Source organism: Pyrus communis, chromosome 5 (genome assembly GCF_963583255.1).
Source record: "Pyrus communis chromosome 5, drPyrComm1.1, whole genome shotgun sequence".
Classification (NCBI taxonomy): domain Eukaryota; kingdom Viridiplantae; phylum Streptophyta; class Magnoliopsida; order Rosales; family Rosaceae; genus Pyrus; species Pyrus communis.
Genome location: NC_084807.1, coordinates 16,358,338 through 16,378,631, shown reverse-complemented (window position 1 = coordinate 16,378,631; position 20,294 = coordinate 16,358,338). Strand labels below are relative to the sequence as shown.

The window sequence follows — 20,294 nt, the reverse complement described above, 5'->3', positions numbered from 1 at the left end:
AAAGGTTTTAGGTTCAATTTTCATAAAGACGAGTTTAAACCATATATTGTGAGGCTAAGCTTACCCCATTCCTTAGTATGGATAATATCGTTTATTTAAAAATAAAAAAAATAAACCGTTGGACTTTTATTTAAAAATATAAATAAAAAAAATTCAGATTTAACGATTAAAACATATAGAGAACCAAGATTTTATGAAGAATTTTTGGTGAGGGAAGATGTGTTAGTTTTTTACTTTTTTTTTTGTGTCTAGCAAAAGAAAAACCTAACGACGAAGATTTGTTCAACTAAAAAAATGACAAGTTAGTTTAAAATGTAAATTATAAGTCCACACATAAAATTAACCGATTAATAAAAAATATAAAGAAAAAAAATTTATGCAAACATATCAAGCTGTCATACTTTAACATGACATGAAGCTCTGATGTGAGAAGTATAAACATATTCCAAATTATTACTTCCTTTGTACCACTTATTCATCTTCTCTCTCTTTCTTATTGATTAAGTTACCTATCATGTGACTAACGAAGGGTAAAAATTTCCAAGCATCTCATTCAAGTGCAAGTCTCATTCACGCTAAAAAAAGAAAAAGAAATTAGTGCCAGTCTCATTCATGCTAAAATAAGAAGTAACTTAAATGGAATATTTTAGCCTTGATTATCATCCTTTTCATGTCATATTTATCTAAAACACGATATTTATAAGCACAATTTAGTTGACCAAACCATTTTTGGTTTAGATGATGAGAACAAAGTCGCTCGCTTGAATGTTCTTTTGATTCGAGATGAACGTCATTTTATTAATACTCTTTCTTATATTTATTAATCTTCTTCCCATGATAGGATTAATACTAATTCTAACATTGAAGAACAAACATCTTAACCTAGGACGGTTGGATCTCCTCTTTGAAAACCTACTTCCAACTTTATTAGGATATTCAGGTACCTAATTTTCTCTTATTATCTGTTTTTAAAGAAAGTTTTCAATGTGCCGGAAACCCGGCTTCACATACTTAATGTCATAATATAAGTGGTTGATCTTTTAGAAAATAAACTCACTCGCTTGAATATTCTTTTGTTAGTATTCTTTTGATTCGAAATGAATGTTATTTTATTAATATTTTTTCTTATATTTATTAATCTTCTTCCCATGATAAGATTAATAATAATTCTAACATTGAAGAACAAACATCTTAACCTAGGACGGTAGGATCTCCTCTTTGAAAACCTATTTCCAACGTTATTAGGATATTTAGGTACCTAATTTTCTGTTATTATCTGTTTTTTTTTTTTTAAATTTCGATGTGTCGAAAATCCAATTCAATACACTAAATATCATAATACAAGTGGTTAAAATTTTCTTTCTTAAATATCCAACCACTAGTTTATAACATTAAATATATAAGGCCGTGTTATTGACATACTAAAAAAATATCATCAACCCTTGGATGCAATCACATCATATGGCCCTCTTTTGTGTGCTGTGGTTTTATGGGCCACTACCAACAACCAGCAAATCAAAAACTTAGTGCTCTAGAAGTGGAACGCATCAATTTGTATAATTAATTAATATAATGTTAATAAACTAATCGAATACCTAATTGGTTAATTATTAATATAAAAAAATTAGTGGCCAGCAATGGACAGCAGGCAGGCATATGGAAAAGGAACAGGATCCTCGGATCCTTTTCCTAGAGATCCTAAAGATCCTGAGATCGTTTATTGAATATTATGTGATCAGTTTTCATTAAATACTATTTATATTTAATCTTAAATTTTAAAATTTGAAATGATTTCTCAACGCACAATGTACAATGAATGATTACGATCACAAGATCCCGAAGATTCCCGGAAAAGGATTTGACAAGAAGTTATGAACGTTTGAAGTTTACCCAGTTTCCGGCGAGTTTCCAATTTTCCCTTGGATCAGTCAACTTTGAGGCTACTTTCCGACCATCTCCGGCAACCATTGGGCTTCCAAATGGTATAATCTTATTCTACACTTTCCTATCTTTATTTTGATATATTATGGGTCGAATTTGGTTAAGAAACGATTGAGTTATGAAGTTTTGAAAATTGCCCAAACTTCCGGCCAAGAGCTCTGGAATACTTAACGGAATTTTTAACGAAATGACCAAAATGATGGATGGTGGACAATCTCAAGGACCACTTCTTTATACAAATCTTAGGGACCATTTTGGTTAAAAAGCCGACACGTAATGAATTATATAATTTTATTTTTATTTTTCAATTAAAATACAAAAAATTCAAATTATTGAAAATGACAGCATAAGATGAATCAACGGCTAAGGCAGACCACAATCTCATTGCATGTCGCATGCTATTTGTCACATCCAAATATAAATACAGAAAAGGCTTGTACAAAATTAGCAAAGGCATGTCGCATGCTAATTTTGGACATATTTTTAGAGGGAATTCTGGATTTTTTTACTCCAGGAATTCTGGAATTTGAAATTTGAATGCGTGCTCCAATTATGCAAACTCAGTTTACTATTATGTTTTCTTGTAGAATTTTGTAAAATTTTATTAATTGGCATCTGCAACTTTGCAAGTCATGAGTTTGGTAATATGTGGTATATACTATATATTGTTGTAGCCGTTTAGAGGTTTACTCTTGTTTATTTGATTGTGCAAGTTCACTTCAAATTAATTTATTGGTTACTGGAGTAATGTACCTTATAGCATCCTTGTATTTGTTTGTAATGATTAATTTATTACCATTGTACTGTTTCTTGTTAAAAAAAGACTGCCAGTTGAGAACAAAATAGTATTTTTTTCGATCCTATTGTGACGGTTTATTATCCATTTACAAAACAGATGGAAACTATAGCTAACAAGTGTGCCTTGGTAGAATCGTACTTACTGTGTAGTTCGAACTATTAAAGAAAAAATAAGGTGAAATGTGGAAAGAATACAGAGTAGAGAAATATTCAGTTTGGATTATTTTCTTTATTGTACTTGATTGGATGAATCTTCTATTGTAATACCTGATTATTTAATTGAGAAGGATATCTCTTTGTTGGCTTATTTAATGTACAGAGAAGGATATCTCTTTATATAATGAATTTCATACCGCCGGGGGTGCCGGGCTGCCGGGTGGGTGCGGGTGCGGGTGGGTGTGACTAGTAGATCAAAATGTTAAATCGGGCAATTGGCAGCGAATATAAACACCTGTCAATGCTTACACCTCTCATCAAAGAATTGTGAAACAACACACTATGTTGAAAATTAAATGGATGAATGTGATGGAAGACGATTTTTTTTTTTTTTTTTTGTAACTAATATTTCAGATGTTTAACCGTTGGAATAAGGCCACTTAAAACTACGGTTTAGTAGTATTTCTCTTCACTTGTAAGTGAGAGATCTTAAGTTCGATTTACATTAAAGACAAGTTTGAACTACATTATTGCTTATACATTGTGAGACTAAACTCATCATCTTCCTTAGTGTAAATAATATTGTTTGTTTTTAATGTAGATAATATCGTTTATTTAAAAAAAAATAACCATTGGATTTTTATTTAAAAATATAAAAAATCAAATTTAACGATTAAAACATATGAAGTACCAAGATTTTATGAAGAATTTTTTGTGATGGAAGATGTGTTAGTTTTTTTTTATTATTATTTTTTTCGTCTAGCAAAAGAAAAACAAAGCATGAAGATTTGTTTGACTAAAAGAATGCCAAGTTAGGCTAAAATGTAAATTATAAGTCCACACATAAAATTTAGTGAATAATAAATAATATAAAAAAAAAAATTATGCAAACATATCAAGCCGTCATACTTGAACATGACATGATGGTCTGATGTGACAAGTATAAACATATTCCAAATTATTACTTCCTCTGTACCACCTATCCATCTTCTCTCTCTTTCTTATTGATTAAGTTACTTATCGTGTGACGAACAAAGGGTGAAAATTTCCTAGCATCTCATTCAAGTGCAAGTCTCGTTCACGCTAAAAAAAGAAATTAGTGCAAGTCTCATTCATACTAAAATAAGAAGTAACTTAAATGGAATATTTTAGCCTTGATTATCATCCTTTTCATGTCATGTTTATCTAAAACAAGATATTTATAAGCACAATTTAATTGACAAAACCATATTTGGTTTAGATGATTATATTTGAGAGCTGTTATTCCCACCTCAATGTCTTATCTTCCCACCCACCTTTTAATGATTTTTTAATTACAAATTTGTCCATTTGTAAAATGACCAATAAGGACCTTAGTTACCCTCTTTTGCATTATTATTTTTTTATAAAAAATAAAAAAGAAAAGTTTGAGTTTGATAACTTTTTAGACTATTTGTCTTCCTTGAACCCTAACTCATCATTCCCATCTCTCATCCTTCTCATCGCTTTTCATTCAGAGAAAGCAAAAAGAGTGAACTTAGAAGATGACGTTTTTATGGAAGAAGCAGAGGATTATGTTTCCATCAAAGAGGTAAAAGAACAATTTTTTGTGTGCAATTTGTTAGGATTTAAACATTTGCCTTTCTGGGTTTTTATTTTACATGCAATTGATGAAAGTTTTAATTCTCGGAGAAATTCAAATGTCTTAGGTCTTGTAACTATCACTTTTGTGTCTCATGTTACACAGCCCGATTTCAGAAATCGAATGGAATGGCTTTTTATTTTTGGGTTTACTTGGACAATAAAGAAGTGCTCGAATGTTGGGTCTAAGACGAGATTATTTGTATGTGTATGCAGTGTCTTTAAAGCCTGAACCGTTTGAAGGGATGCGCTTCATTTTACTAAAGTACTCAATCAGAGAGTCTCCCTCAGTCACAGGTCTGATCGGACTTCCAATTCATTCCCATCATCATTCTATTTAATCCTTATTATTTAGACACTGATCTGAGTCATAATGCTCCTATGCCATCAGTGTGTTCCATGGGACCTACGGAGATTCCTTCACAATCTCCCGAAACTATTAAAATTCCCACTGCTCACTATGAGTTTGCTGCCAACTTTAAAGATCCAAAGGTAACTAACCATCTTATGAAATTAGTCATCTGGGATACTTTTCTATGAAATTAGTCATCGTGCAATTGAAGATTTGTGTAAAACTTTCACGTTTTCATAGTTGTTCGATGTTTTGAGAAACGGTGAAAGTGCAGCATAGACAGCTGAGTTGAAAAAAAAAAAAAATATATATATATATATATATAAAGGGTTATTTTAGGAATAATAGTGAGTGGGGAAATAACATTTTAATTTTTTAACTTTTTATAGTGGGTGTTGACACACTCCGACCGAGATCAGGACACGCTGGCCGTCACGTGGAAGTGACATAACCATGTGCACAGTGCGGAAGCTAAGAAATAATAATAAAAGTACGAATAAAAACAAACCTAGCTATACACAAAGTAAATAACATACATGTGCAAGTGTAAGTGTGAAAAACAAAGTTTAGAGCACGAAAGACCTAGTGCAGTCCACGAGAAACAACACTAAATAAACACACCCAAATGTGGTCCTACACTGGTGATAATCTGTCAGATAAACCGAGAAAATCCTCTGGGGAGCCACCAAAAATGCTAGCCAACTAGAACATGGAGGGGCGCAAAACAGAAAACGTGAGTGGGCAAAAACAAAGCTTTTCAAAAATCATTTCATAAACAAAGTTCTAACCCCTCGCCGTAAAACCTGTATACTTCCCAGAAAAATATAATATATACATATATATAAATCATGCTTAGAAATATGCCATGCTAAATGCCTCAAAATAAGATGCAAGTAATCAGGTAATGACAATCCATGCTATGTAATTTGTCAACCGGAGTTACCTAATGTAACCTGTACGGCTGAAACTAAAGCTCAAATCTCCAACTCACTAACTACACCTGCACACGAGTCGGAACCACCTAAAGTGGTCTGTACGACAGGACTGGGTGTAAAATAAGTACGCTCAAGTGCTACGATCACGTGAAGACTGGGTGAATAATCGCGGGTCACCTACGAGTCGGAACCACCTAAAGTGGTCTGTACGACAAGACTATGCACCTAATTTGGATCCAAGATAAGCGTGTGGTGCGGGAGGTGAACATCACGTGAAGGACTGTGCCCAACTCTGGGCGGGAGCACTAACACCGAGGGTGCAGGTTATGAGCTCTCTATGCATCTCAAATCACTACTAAACATAAACATAAACCATAACTTACCTGGCACTTACCTATGCGTCTGCAGCACCAAACACATACATACATACATATATATATATATATATATATATATATATATATGCAACTAATAATGTATAATTAAACGGGCAAACATAATGCATGGCATATAAAACATATAAACGTTTCATTTCACTTTCTGGGAAAAACACAAGTATATAGGTATATACGGAAAACCAAAAGCCCACTCACTGGTATATAAAAGGGTCGTAACCCCCTTGCCTCGAGTGACCGCGCTCGTCCTCGGGATAGGTCTCACCTATATGCGAAACAACTATAAAAACGTAAATTTTAAAGCACATAACCAACATTACGAAATAACTTCTCATACAATGCTCAAATGGGGTATATGATTACACCAACGTGATCTACTCAACCTCACGAACATCCCTATATTTTTAAAATAATTTTTCGACACCGCACGCGCCCCCACTTGCCGGCCAAGGCACGGCCATACGCGCCGCCCACGCACAGGCACGTGTCTGGCACACTGACGGCGTCAGTTAACGCCTTCAGGAATATTTCGTTAAAACTGACGGAATATTCCGTCATCTTCTCCGGCTAACCTTTGGCGCCGTCGCCGGCGTCGAAAAACTAGGAAAAATTCCAAACTTCGTATCTCACTCGTTTTTCAACCAAATTTCACAAAATTGGTACCAAAATGAAGCTTACAACAAGAGGAACAAATCCTTACCACTTTCAAGCACTAAAACCAACGGAATCTCCCGGGAAAACACCACCAACTCCGGCCAAACCTGCAACTCACGATCCCGACGTTCAAAACCTTTAAACGAACCACCCCGAGCCTCCTAAGGACCTCACCAAGCTTCCTACAAGCTTGAAATTCCAAAAAACATAAGAATTAACGTGTGCATGAACAGTAACCCGATTTACACCTCTCGGGTTCGACGTGAAAATGAAGGTTCCCTTACCTGAAATAGGTATGGTTGAACTCCTAAGGACCTCATAAGCACAAATATGTAGTTTGTTTCCTCGATCTGTGAAGATTCCAAGGGTTTTGGGTGTTGTCCGTACAAAGAAGATAGGAAAGGGGAGAGAGAGGGACTCGGGACAAGGTAGAGAGAGAAAGAAATGAGTGTGGGTATGTGTGTGGTTCAAAATCAACCAATCAAAACCCAAAAATGACCACACAACGAAACACTAGGGGCAAAACCATCATTTCACCCCTACGGTACGAAAAGTCCGGGACAGGCTGTCATAGATGTAAATATAACGTGAGTGGGAAAATAAGACAACGGGGTGGGTCTATCAACTCTCTTATATTTTAGAGAACAAATTCGCTCACTTGAATGTTCTTTTGATTCGAAATGAACGCCACTTTATTAATACTCTTTCTTATATTTATTAATCTTCTTCCCATGATAGGATTAATACTAATTCTAACATTGAAGAACAAACATCTTAACCTAGGACGGTAAGATCTCCTCTTTGAAAACCTCTTTGCAACATTATTAGGATATTCAGGTACCTTATTTTTTCTTATTATCTATATTTGAAGAAAATTTTTCAGTGTGCCAAAAATCCGGTCCAATACACCAAATAGCATAATACAAGTTGTTAAGGGCCTGTTTAATATTCTATTTGAAATTTTTTATTATTTCTCAAAACATTTCTTGAGAACATTTGTTGAAAACAATTTTCTTTAAGACTCAAAAACTTGATTGGTTTGCGATTTAAAAATTTTAAATCTTACGACTTAAACTAGACAAAGAGATCTAAACAGAGGGGATCACATGAGAGGGAGAAAGAGGAGAGAGGAGAAAAGAAAGTAAGAGATGATTGAAGAGGAAGATGAGTAAGAGAAAGAACCGAGAGAATGAAGATAGCGGATTAGAGAAGAAATGAAAAAGGTAAAATAAAAGAGGAGAGAGAGAAGAAAAGAGAGAGATTTGGAGTGAGAGGGGATGATGGAGAGAAAAGAAAGGAGCGAGTTAAGTTTAAAAACTCTAAAAACTCACTTTTTATGTTTTTAGATAATAGATTATGTTTTGGGAAGTGTTATTGGCATTCCAAAAATCTCATTTTACAAATGTATTTTTCTTTTCAAATATAGAAAGTTTGGAGTGTAGAATGAGATTTTTGGAATGCCAATAACAATTCCTATATTTTTGAGTTAGTTTTGAGTTCAAATTTTGAAAATAATCATACCAAACAAGTTTTTAAAGCCTAAAACTTGAAAATTGTTTTTGAGTTTAAAAAGTTAGATTCAAGTAAAGTATCAACCATGCTCTAAAAATTTTCTTTCTTAAATATCCAACAACTGGTTTATAACACTAAATACATGGAGTCGTCTTTTTGACATACTAAAAAATAACTTCATCTCTTTGATGCAATCACATCACATCGCATGACCTTTTTTTGTGTGTTGTGGTTTTGTGGGCCACCACCAACTACCAGTAAATCAAAAACCTATAACGCATTTACGTAAGGGTAATGGGAATAAAAATACGAAATTGAATTTCGATTACGGATTACTCCGGTGTTTACTAAATGCTGGGGAATCAATAGTGTGGTGGACCCCACCCGAAACAAGGAATGCAATTCCTAAAATTGAAGGAGTGAGATTCCCTTAATAGATGAGGTATTTGAATTCCAGGAGGGTGAGGGAATCAGGAATGCATTTTTTCTTCCTATTATGCCCTCATTCACATTATGCACAACTCCATGCTTATGCCGAAGAGAAGAAACTACAATTTGAGCAAGAAAATTTAAATATTAAAGTAAATACTTAAATTTATAAAAAAAATAAACAAAAGCATTTTATTGTGTCTATGAAATAAAAAAGCAATTTAATTTTCTTCTTACTATTATATATTATATCAAATTTTATTAAAAAAAAGTATATAAATATTTGATTTAAAACAAGGGCATTTTAGTAATCATACTGGTTTATATTCCAATTCTGCTAAATTAGTAAACAGTTTTATGGAATTAGTATCATTTCTATTCCGATTCCAGAACATTTAAGTAAACATTTTCAATAGGAATCCGATTCTGACTTCTCCTTATTCCAACTCTTCCTCAATTTAATTCATCTTCAATTCAATTCCTCCTATTTTTATTACGGTTACGTAAATGCGCCATTAGTGCTCTAGAAGTGGAACGCCTCAATTTGTATAATAAATTAATATAATATCTACTAATTAATGAAATTCTCTTTGTCAACTAAAAGAGGGTGAAAAGATAAATTCGCCTTTTATCACACAAAAAAAAAAAATGATGGGCAATAATGTAATATCACATGTCCAAAATTTACTTTTTTTATTGAAACCTCATGTAACATCCCACATCGCCCAGGGGAGTGGATCTTGTAAGCCTTATATGTATATTTCTATCTCTACCTAGTACGAGACATTTTGGAAGCTCACTGGCTTCGGGTTCCATTGGAACTCCGAAGTAAAGCGAGTTCGTGCGAGAGCAATCCCATGATGGGTGGCCTACTGGGAAGTTCTTGTGTGAGTTCTCATAACAAAACCGTGAGGGCGTGGTCGAGGCCCAAAGTGGACAATATTGTGCTATGGTGGAGTCGAGTCTGGGATGTGATGGGGGCCCAGGCCGGGATGTGACACCTCACCTATAAGTGATGTTAAAATACCTTCAATATTAAAAAAAAAAACCCAAAAACAAAAACCTTCCACTTCCCGCACGTTCTCTCTCTCTCTCTCTCTCTCTCTCTCCCCCTCTCTCCTTATCATTTTCTAAAAAAATGTGTTCATACACACAAAGTGTAGGCAAATGCTAGTATGAATAAACTAATCCAATACTTAATTGGTTAATTATTAATATAAAAAGAATTAGTGGCTAGCAATGGACAGCAGGCAGGCAGGCAGGCACACGGAAAATGTCTAATTATGGGAGGAAGGGGTCTTGTCAACCCTAATTGCCCTTTTGTGTCAATCCAATACCATTATAATTTATATTTACATACATATATATATATATATTTATTTTCAATTAAAATACAAAAAATTCAAATTATTGAAAATGACAGCTTAAGACGAATCAACGGCTAAAGCGGACCACGATCTCATTGCAAGTCGCATGCTATTTGTCACATCCAACTATACATACATAAAAGGCTTGTACAAAATTAGAAAAGAAATTGACATATATTTATCTAATTTTGGACATATTTTTAGTGGGAATTCTGGATTTTTTTACTCCAGGAATTTTGGAATTTGAAATTTGAATGCATGCTCCAATTATGCAAACTCAGTTTACTATTATGTTTTCTTGTAGAATTTTGTAAAATTTTGTTAATTGGCATCTGCAACTTTGCAGTCATGAGTTTGGTAATATGTGGTATATAGTAGTTCGAACTATTAAATAAAAATTGAGGTGAAATGTGGAAACAATAAGGAGTAGAGAAATATTCAGTTTGGATTCTTTTCTTTATTGTACTTGATTGGATGAATCTTCTATTGTAATACCTGATTATTTAATTGAGAAGCATATCTCAATTGTAATGTACTGAGAAGCCTATTGTTGGCTTATATAATGAATTTTAAGCCACTTCTTATAAAAAAAATATTCACGGGTACAGTACAAGGGACCTAAATACACGACTATATTCGTGCATGTGGAAATTCATTTCGATTTCTAATTAAGTAGCCGTTTGGGTAAACCAACTGCTATCAACATAATAATTTGTGCTAGAATTAATTGTTTATGCGTGTTTGTTCGTGTACAGGCAAACTTGTTTTACAGTGTTTTTGTTTATTTTTTTAACAAATAATATTTTCTATAATATGAGGGACAAGGGTGAGCTTAGCTTCACAATGGGCTAGTAATAATGTGGTTCAAATTCGTTTTTGATGAGAATCGAACCTAAAATCTCTCACTTATAAATGAAGAAAAATACTATTAGACTATAGTATTAAATAACAACTTGTTACACAGTTGACAAAAAGAAAGACATGTTGTGGAGTCGACCCTCGGCCAAGGCAAATCAAACAAGGGCTAGGCCGTGGGCCACTAATCGGATAAAGGCCTCAATTATAAGATATGTGGGGATGCGATCTGATGTGCTGTGTGCGTCAATCGACGGCCATTGGTTATCTGATGCAAAAGGCAATCAGGCGGGCAGTAAGTGACTTGTCAGCTACGCAGTGGTGTTCCACAAAAGCACAGGGTGTTTCCATCGAATGGGATCAAATTCCTCCTATAAATTTGAAGGAATGACATGTTAATCGAAACACTACACCAAGAAAGTAGTGATTAACAAAAAAATATTAAGCAAATTCTAGTGCAGATTATGGCACCAAAGTTAGGAATTTCACTAGCATTCCTCATTTCAATAACCCTAGCTCTACAATTCGGAGCTGAAGCTGCGGGCATTGCCATCTACTGGGGACAAAACGGGAATGAGGGTACCTTGGAGGAGATTTGTGCCACAGGCAACTATGAATATGTCATCTTAGCTTTCCTTCCAACTCTTGGCAATGGCCAGACCCCCATGATCAACCTGGCCGGACACTCTGATCCATACACAAATCGCTGCACCGGTTTGAGCTCCGACATTAAATCATGCCAAGCGAAAGGTCTCAAGGTCATTCTTTCCATCGGAGGAGGAGCAGGGAGCTACTGCCTTACATCTAAAGAGGATGCTAGGCAGGTAACAACTTATTTGTGGAACAATTTCTTGGGGGGAATATCTTCATCGCGCCCCCACTTGGTGACGCTGTTTTGGATGGAATTGATTTTGATATTGAGGGAGGAACAACCCTACATTGGGATGACCTAGCAAGGTTCCTCTCTGCTTATAGTAAAAAAGGGAAGAAAGTTTGCTTAACTGCAGCTCCTCAGTGTTCTTTCCCTGATGCTTGGGTTGGAGGTGCCCTAAAGACGGGCCTTTTCAACAATGTTTGGGTGCAATTCTACAACAACCCTCCATGCCAATACTCGTCGGGGGATCTGAGCAGCCTTGAAAATGCATGGAAGTAGTGGATTTCTGATATTCCGGCGACAAAGATCTTCCTGGGACTACCAGCTGCTCCTACAGCTGCTGCGAGTGGATTCATTCCTGTGGATGATCTCACTTCTAAAGTGCTTCCAGCAATCTAGGGTTCTTCCAAGTATGGAGGAGTTATGTTGTGGTCCAAATACTATGATGATCAAGACAACTATAGCTCTTCCATCAAGAGCCATGTCTAAGATTAATTGTCAAAATCATTGACAACTCTAGTTGTCTGTGATGTTAATTTGTGTACTCTTTACGTACATATATCATAAGAATATTTTGTGTTTTTTATACTAATGCTCCTTCTCATGCTTTTCACAGCCGAAACAACTTTTTTACAATGCACAGCAATACCAAACTAGTTCTTAATCATTCTAATAAACTTGACAACCTCCTAATTAACCAAACTTAATTTCATCCAAAAAACCACCATAACCTATGCCAAAGCAAGATGTTTTGTATTTTTTGCTATTAAGCATAACTCATGGTGGAAACAAAATTGACTTGATTTCAACCATTCCAAGTTTTTATTATAGAATAGCTCAAAATTACATTTTTCCCCTTGCACCATGAGGAAAAATGTATAGAATTTGAATATAAAATTCTAATTTTCAAGTCTAACATGTGAATAACACAAATTAAGTGGCATGGAGTACGTATGACGTTGATGTTGTTGGAAAAGTAGTTATTATTTTATTATTGTTTATGGTTTTCTTGTGGGCCAAAGATATTAGAGTTTCCTGCCCGTTAAGGATTAGGGTTTTGCTTTAGTTTTCACTATATATAGTAGTGTTTATATTAGTTATTTTCAATCAAGTTAGTTGGGATATAGTCTCTTCGGTTCATGTAGCCTTCTTGGTAATTCCATTTAATAAAATTTTATATTCAGTTAGTTCGTTTGTTTGTTGCGTACTCTGATATTCAACTTGGTATCAGAGCAGATTCGATCCTACGGGGTTGATCTGTTCTTGGTGGTATCAATTTGTTTTTCAATCGCCGGATATCAGTTCGGTTATAGTTTGTTTTGTCCTTGTACCTAGATTAGGGTTTTGTCGTTGAAAAAAAAAGAAAAAAAAACACAAAAATTGAACTCGTTGTTGCACCAAGCTATCAGAGCCTTAATCCGTTGTTTACTGTTGTATGATCCCATGGTTTCGAATTGCCGCTACCTCGTTTGCCTGACCGAATCATCCTACCTGCATCATCCCGTCTCGAACCTCGCTTGCTTGAACCACCGCGCCACCATCTTCTCGAACCACCAGCATTCATTGTCTTCTACATTAACCACCGCTACTACTCGACATCCATGAACCCATCACTTGTCTGACGAAGCCCAGACACAAGAACCACAAACTCGGATCGAGTTCGTCTTCGCCTTGCACTTTGCCGCAGTCTCGTACTTGCACCACACCTCTAGACCACTTGATCAATGACCTGCACCATCTGCCCCGTGGTTGAAGGAAGTCCCCAGAATAAAGGGCAAAAGTAAGAAAAAATGATTGGTTTTGAAATGAGGTCCACGTGGGCCTACCGTGTTGAGCCGAGTCTGTATTTGTTAGTTGAAGCCTACACTCTTGTATTTGAAAGTCTATTGTTCTTGCTTACCACAACGATCGTTTGAGTGCTTGGACTAGTGATCACTTGAATGACGTTTTGTGCATGTTAATAAATTGGAGTGCCTAATGTTTGTTGTTGCTGATGGGGTATGGGAATCCGTTCGTTTAGTGACGGAGAACGTTCATATGCTTTTTATTTATGCTCCTATGTTGAATTTGCCCTTGGAATCTGCTGTTGAGTGATGATTGGTTGATTGGAAATTGCTTTCTAGTTTACTGGTATTGATTGTTCGCTCGCTTGAATTGTTCGCTCGAATTGCTCACTTGAATTGTTCGTTTGAAGTGCTCATTGTTCGGTTGTCTTGCTTTGTTCGCCTAACAGAACTTGTCTTGTTGTGTCCGCCTAACGGAGCTTGCCTTGTCATGTCCGCCTAACGGAGCTTGCCTTGTCGTGTTCGCCTAACGGAGCTTGCATCCGCATTTGTTTGTTGGCAAACTCATGACGTGTACCACCATAAGTTTGACAGAGGTGTTGGAAAATTAGTTATTATTTTATTATTGTTTATGGTTTTCTTGTGGGTCAAGGATATTGGAGTTTCTTACCCATTAAGAATTAGGGTTTTGCTTTAATTTTCACTAGATATAGTAGTGCTTGTATTAGTTATTTTCAATCAAGTCAGTCAAGATGTAGTCTTTTTGGTTCATGTAGCCTTTTTCGCAATTCCATTTAATAAAGTTTTATGTTTAGTTAGTTCGTTTGTTTGTTGCGTACTCTAATATTCAACTGATGTTTGTACTGGAATACATGTGTAGTGATGTGATATATAATAGCACACAAATTAAACCCTCTTTTTGACAATTGTAGTATGGATAAGTAGGGATCGTTCTAGGTTGGGGATTAGGAGGGATAGCTAATCTACTCAAATTAGACTCAATTACACTAAACTAGACTAAAAAACAGAAAACTAGACTTTAATAACTCAAAACAAGCTAGAATGACTCAAAACAGCACAAAACAAGCAAATTGACTCAAAACAGAAACTAAGAATGATTTTGGACGAATTCTAACTTATCTTTGACTCAAAACACTAAAAGAAACAAAATTAAACAGGTTCTAACTAAGTAAACACAAAACATCAAAGGGGGATTGGGTTTTGACGAATTTAAAACTTTAAAAAACAAGTTGCAGAAACTAAGTAAATTGATACGAATTTGGGTGAATTGATGGATGATAGGCTAGCTAGAGGGTTCTTCTCCACACATGACACATATGCATATAAATCGATTTCCAATTATTATTCCAATAAACCATGAATGACAATGCCTCAAATTAATTGTGAACTGCACAAATTAACTCTCAAATTTCCTAATTTCATTGAATTGGACTCAGCGACGCAATCAAATTATTCTTATCAAGTTCCCTATATGAACAACATAATAGAGATACATATCAAAGATCATTAAGTTCTATGAAAATCATAAGCATTGACATGACATTCGTAACTATGAAAAACATGATACTCCGGCCAAGAATTCACTTAACACGATCGTGACTAGTGACCTCCACTACTTGCAAATATAAGTTCATAACGATTAGGTGAAAATCCCTTATATTTAGCATCAAATTCATGCATGCAAACTAAGTATGCATCCTTAATCAACATACAAGAATAAGTTAATCAAGCAGTTAAGTAAATTGCATTCATGTTTTACGAAACAATAATTGGATGAAGTCAATTCATATTACATATATGTTCATGGCTTTGAATTCTCCTCTAGCCAAGATGAGTTTAGTTCCTTATGTTTGCAATCAGACAAAGTTAACTTAAATTAAACATTAAAAAAGATAGAATACACCTAAGAATGTTCCAACAATCCAAATTTGAATGGCAAGCACGGCTCCAAGGGTCTCCTCTCCTTTCTCCTTGCAAGGCTGCGACACAAGGTGTTTGTGTTTGAAAATTGGCTGGTGCTGAATTGTATGTATGATGGATGGCTGAATGGTCCCCTTTGTGCAGCAGAAACATATGAAAATAAAAGGAAAAGGCAAGGCATTAATTAATTAATTTTGGGAAAGATTTGCTCTCCAAATCCTCAAGGAAAAAGGGTAAATAAATGTCAAAATCCAAGAAGAAAAAGGAAAGGGATATGCAGTAGGATCCTAGAGAGAAAGGGAAAAGGCTTGCACGACAAGGGAAAGGGTTTCTAGAAGGAAAATGTGTGTCTCCCTTTAGGAATGGGATTAGGCCTTCTAGAAACATATATTTAGGTGTACTAAATTAATTAGGGACCCCCCTAATAGCTGGAACTTAGGTAGTGAAGGATTAGGATAGGTTTAGGACAAAATAAGGTAACTTGGCTCTTGTTTCCTTCTTTCTTTGCTGAGATCCATATCTTCTTTGTCTTGAATTAATTCTTCCATCTCTTTAGCATATTCTTAGCCCTTCTTGAACTTTAATTTCGTCCATCCACCTTGCTCCATGCATGTGCTAACCATTCCAAGCCCAAAATTGCTCTAAAATGCTCCAGATTGCCTTTTTCTTGCCACTTTAGGCAATTGAACCTACAAACACATGAAAATAGCTTAAATCACTATAATAAATAGTAACTAACTCACTAAATATAAGGAAATAAGCTAACAAAGTCACGGAAATATGCTCCTTTCAAATTCCCCCACACTTAGCTTTTGCTAGTCCTCGAGCAAAACAAAACAAACAAAACATAATCTAGACCTTTCAACATTTGCCTTAGGGATTTTCAATGCAACATGACATATTAAAAATCACCACTCCCACATATTTTTTGCTCTCTTTACTCTTGAGTAAACACTTGACCACGGTCACCACTCACTAGCTCGCATTTAATCAATTAAAACAACATTTCAATTAAAACAACATTTTGAATGTAGTAACGTGCCTTAGAGAATTCCCTCAATTCCTCACCGGATATACTCTCTATTTTCACACAGATTTTCTGACTACACTCCTTACACTAGGTATATGTGAGAAGATTGATGTAAACATGTAGACTAGCACTCACATATGTTATAACAAAGAAAGCACTTTATGGAATTATTAATACAACATGTATATGATCTCATGAACGGAATGCCACTACTTAGAAGCGAGAACTAGGGATTTCATATGCTCATACCAATTTCAAACTCTACATATTGAAACACATAACAATCAAGATAGAAGTCTAAGGGTTGTAACGGGGCTAAGGTATTGGCTAACAAAGAAAGGTAAAGGATAAACAAAGGTTCTTAAAGCGATAGTAAGCAAAGTAATAAAATAAACACTTAGAATTCACTTTTGAATGCAGAAATCAACTTTGAACACCCATGGGAGATTTACATAATACTTTGGGCCAGATTTCAACTTTTGGACACTTTCTTCAATAACCAATACTTGTGAGTTTATTCTCACTTATTTCTCAACTTTTTTTTATTTTATTTATTTATTTTTTAAGTTTCATATTTCCAATGAAAAACCTTCCCCCACACTTGTTCTTCTGCATAATGTAGATCAAAAGGAATTCCCTCTAAGTCATGTTTCACTATCCTTTAAGAACAAGGGTATGGATAGTCCTATTCTAAGGTAGGTAAGGATATTGTGGCTAACAAAGAAAATAGGCTAAATAAGGCTCAAAGGGGTTAAACCTACAATACAAATGCAAAGGGTAAGGCTTTTTGGCTCTGGTTTAACTAAACAACTTCATCTTATTATATGTTATGCACTCAATTTTATGCTTTGAATGAAACGGGCATGAGTTCTAGTATTTGGATCTATAATGATGAAAACACATTCTAAGTAGCAACCAAGCAAAGAAATAATGAGATCATGCAACGACCTTAGAAAACAAGAAATCACAGATTAATAACTCTCCAAATAAAGTTTAGGCTCAAGTCTCTCAGGGTTGTAGCGTTAGTTTGAGTTCTTTCCTTCAAGCATGTTACAAAAACTGATTTTTTTTCTTTTGTGATTACATGTGAATTCGTAAACGACAACTACAACTAAGCATAAACCAAAGAGAAAATCAAACTTCCATCCATGTTTGTAACTTTCTTTAACAGTCATGCAATTAAGAACCAAATCCTCATCATTGTGTTGGAAGGTACCCTAAGACACAAACACACATAAAAAACAACTCTAAAAACGACTCATTTTGGGTTTTTTCAAAACTTTTTCGATTTTTTCTTCAAATTTTCGTATTTTCCTTTCAAAACACATTAAAACATTTCAAAACACAATAAAAACACTTAAAAACAGTGAGTAACAACTTTAGAAGTGATAGGTGATAAAATCTGACGAAATTCATGAAAAACACTTTGTTTACCCCCTCCCCCCCCCCCCCCCCACACTTAAACCAAACATTGTCCTCAATGTTTCAAACAGAGACTCACACACAAACAATCAAACAACTAACAAACATGACAATTATGGCAAAGTAAAAGCAATCAAGAGTAGGGTTAAGGAACGCAAATCTGGTTGTGGATTGTTGGAGATTCCTAGGTCATCTTTATTTGAATGCATGGGTTGCCTCCCAAGAAGCATTTGCTTTAACGTCTTCCAACATGACGATACCTCATTTTAAGCTCCATTAGGGTCCACGGCATGGAGGGGTACATCCTCCATGACATGCTCCTCAAAATACTCATAATAAGGCTTTAAACGGTGTCCATTCACTTTGAATTCTTGTCTGGTCTTTAAACTTTAAATGTGAACTGCACCATAAGGAAAAACATTAGTAACAACAAAATGACCAATCCATTTAGAACGTAACTTACCGGGAAACAATCGAATGCGAGAGTTGAAAAGTAACACTTTCTGCCCAATTGAGAATGTCTTGCTACGAATCATCTTATCATGGAATGCCTTTGTTTTTTCCTTGTAAATACAAGCGTTCTCATAAGCCTCGTTTCTAATCTCCTCAAGCTCATTCAATTGAAGCTTTCTATGAATTCCAGCCGCATCTATGTCCATATTGAATGTTTTGACCGCCCATTGTGCTTTGTGTTCCAATTCCACGGAAAGATGGCATGGTTTCCCATAGATGAGCTGAAATGGGGACATCCCAATTGGTGTTTTGTAGGCCGTACGATACGCCCACAATGCATCATCCAAACACAAACTCCAATCCTTTCTTGTTGGCCTAGCTATTTTCTCCAAAATTTGCTTGATTTCTCGATTAGAAACCTCAGCTTGCCCACTTGTTTGAGGATGATAAGGTGTTGAAACCTTATGCGTGACATTATACTTCTTAAGCAGCGCCTCAATGGTTCAATTACAAAAATGGGAACCCCCATCACTTATTAGAACTCTCGACATCCCAAAGTTGGAAAAAATGTTAGTTTTGGCAAAATTTGCAACCACTTTGGAATCATTAGTATAGGTGGCTTTTGCTTCCACCCATTTCGATACATAATTAACCGCAAGTAAAATATAATTGAAACCATGAGATGAAGGAAAAAGACCCATGAAATCAATACCTCAAACATAAAAAATCTCAACAGAAAAGATAGGATTTTGCGGCATTTGATCTTTTGCACCTATATTGCCCGTTCTTTGACAACGATCACAAGTTATACAAAAAGTTTTAGCATCCTTAAAGATAATAGGCCAATAAAATCCACATTTTAACACCTTAAGGGCTGTGCGTTGTGTGCCAAAATGACCCCCACATGCATATGTGTGACAGAATTGAATTAAACTCAGAATCATGCACACACTTACGAAGAATCTGATCAGAGTAATATTTCCACAAATATGGGTCATCCCACACATAAAACTGTGCATCCTTTTTGAGTTTATCACGTTGGTGCTTATTTAGGGTGCTTGGAACTTGTTTAGTCACTAAATAATTCACCAAATCAACATACCATGGTTCACTTACCTCAATGGTCAACAATTGCTCATCTAGGAACGTCTCTTGGATAGGTAGTGACTCCTCATTGTGCACCAAACGGCTCAAGTGGTTAGCCACCACGTTTTCACTTCCTTTCTTGTCTCGAATTTCGATATCGAACTCTTGGAGGAGAAGCATCCAGCAAATTAGCCTTGGTTTGGCCTCTTTCTTGGTGAATAAGTACTTCAACGCTGCATGGTCAGAATAAACAATAACTTTAGTGCCAAGTAAATAAGAACGAAACTTATCTAAAGCAAACACAACATCAAGAAGTTCTTTTTCAATGGTGGAGTAGTTCAATTGAGCATCATTCAAGGTTCAGGATGCATAATAGATGACATGTGGCTATTTGTTCTTCATTTGGCCTAAAACAACTCTTATTGCATAACCAGAGGCATTGCACATGAGCTCAAAAGGAAGACTCCAATTTGGTGGAACTATGATGGGGGCCGAAGTTAGCATCTCCTTAAGGTGATTGAAAGCCTTCTCACATGCTTCATCGAACATAAATGGCACATCCTTTTGGAAAAGTCGGCATATGGGTGTGGAAATTTTCGAGAAATCCTTGATAAAACGTCTATAGAATCCTGTATGTCCAAGAAAAGAACGAACCTTCGGTGCGTAGAACTGTAGGTGAAACGAATGGTC

General features: G+C 35.4%; 1 pseudogene; it reads left to right on the top strand.

Moving 5' to 3' along the window:
- Positions 1–11,478: 11,478 nt before the first annotated feature.
- Positions 11,479–12,377, top strand: LOC137733315 (hevamine-A-like; annotated as a pseudogene).
- Positions 12,378–20,294: the final 7,917 nt, after the last annotated feature.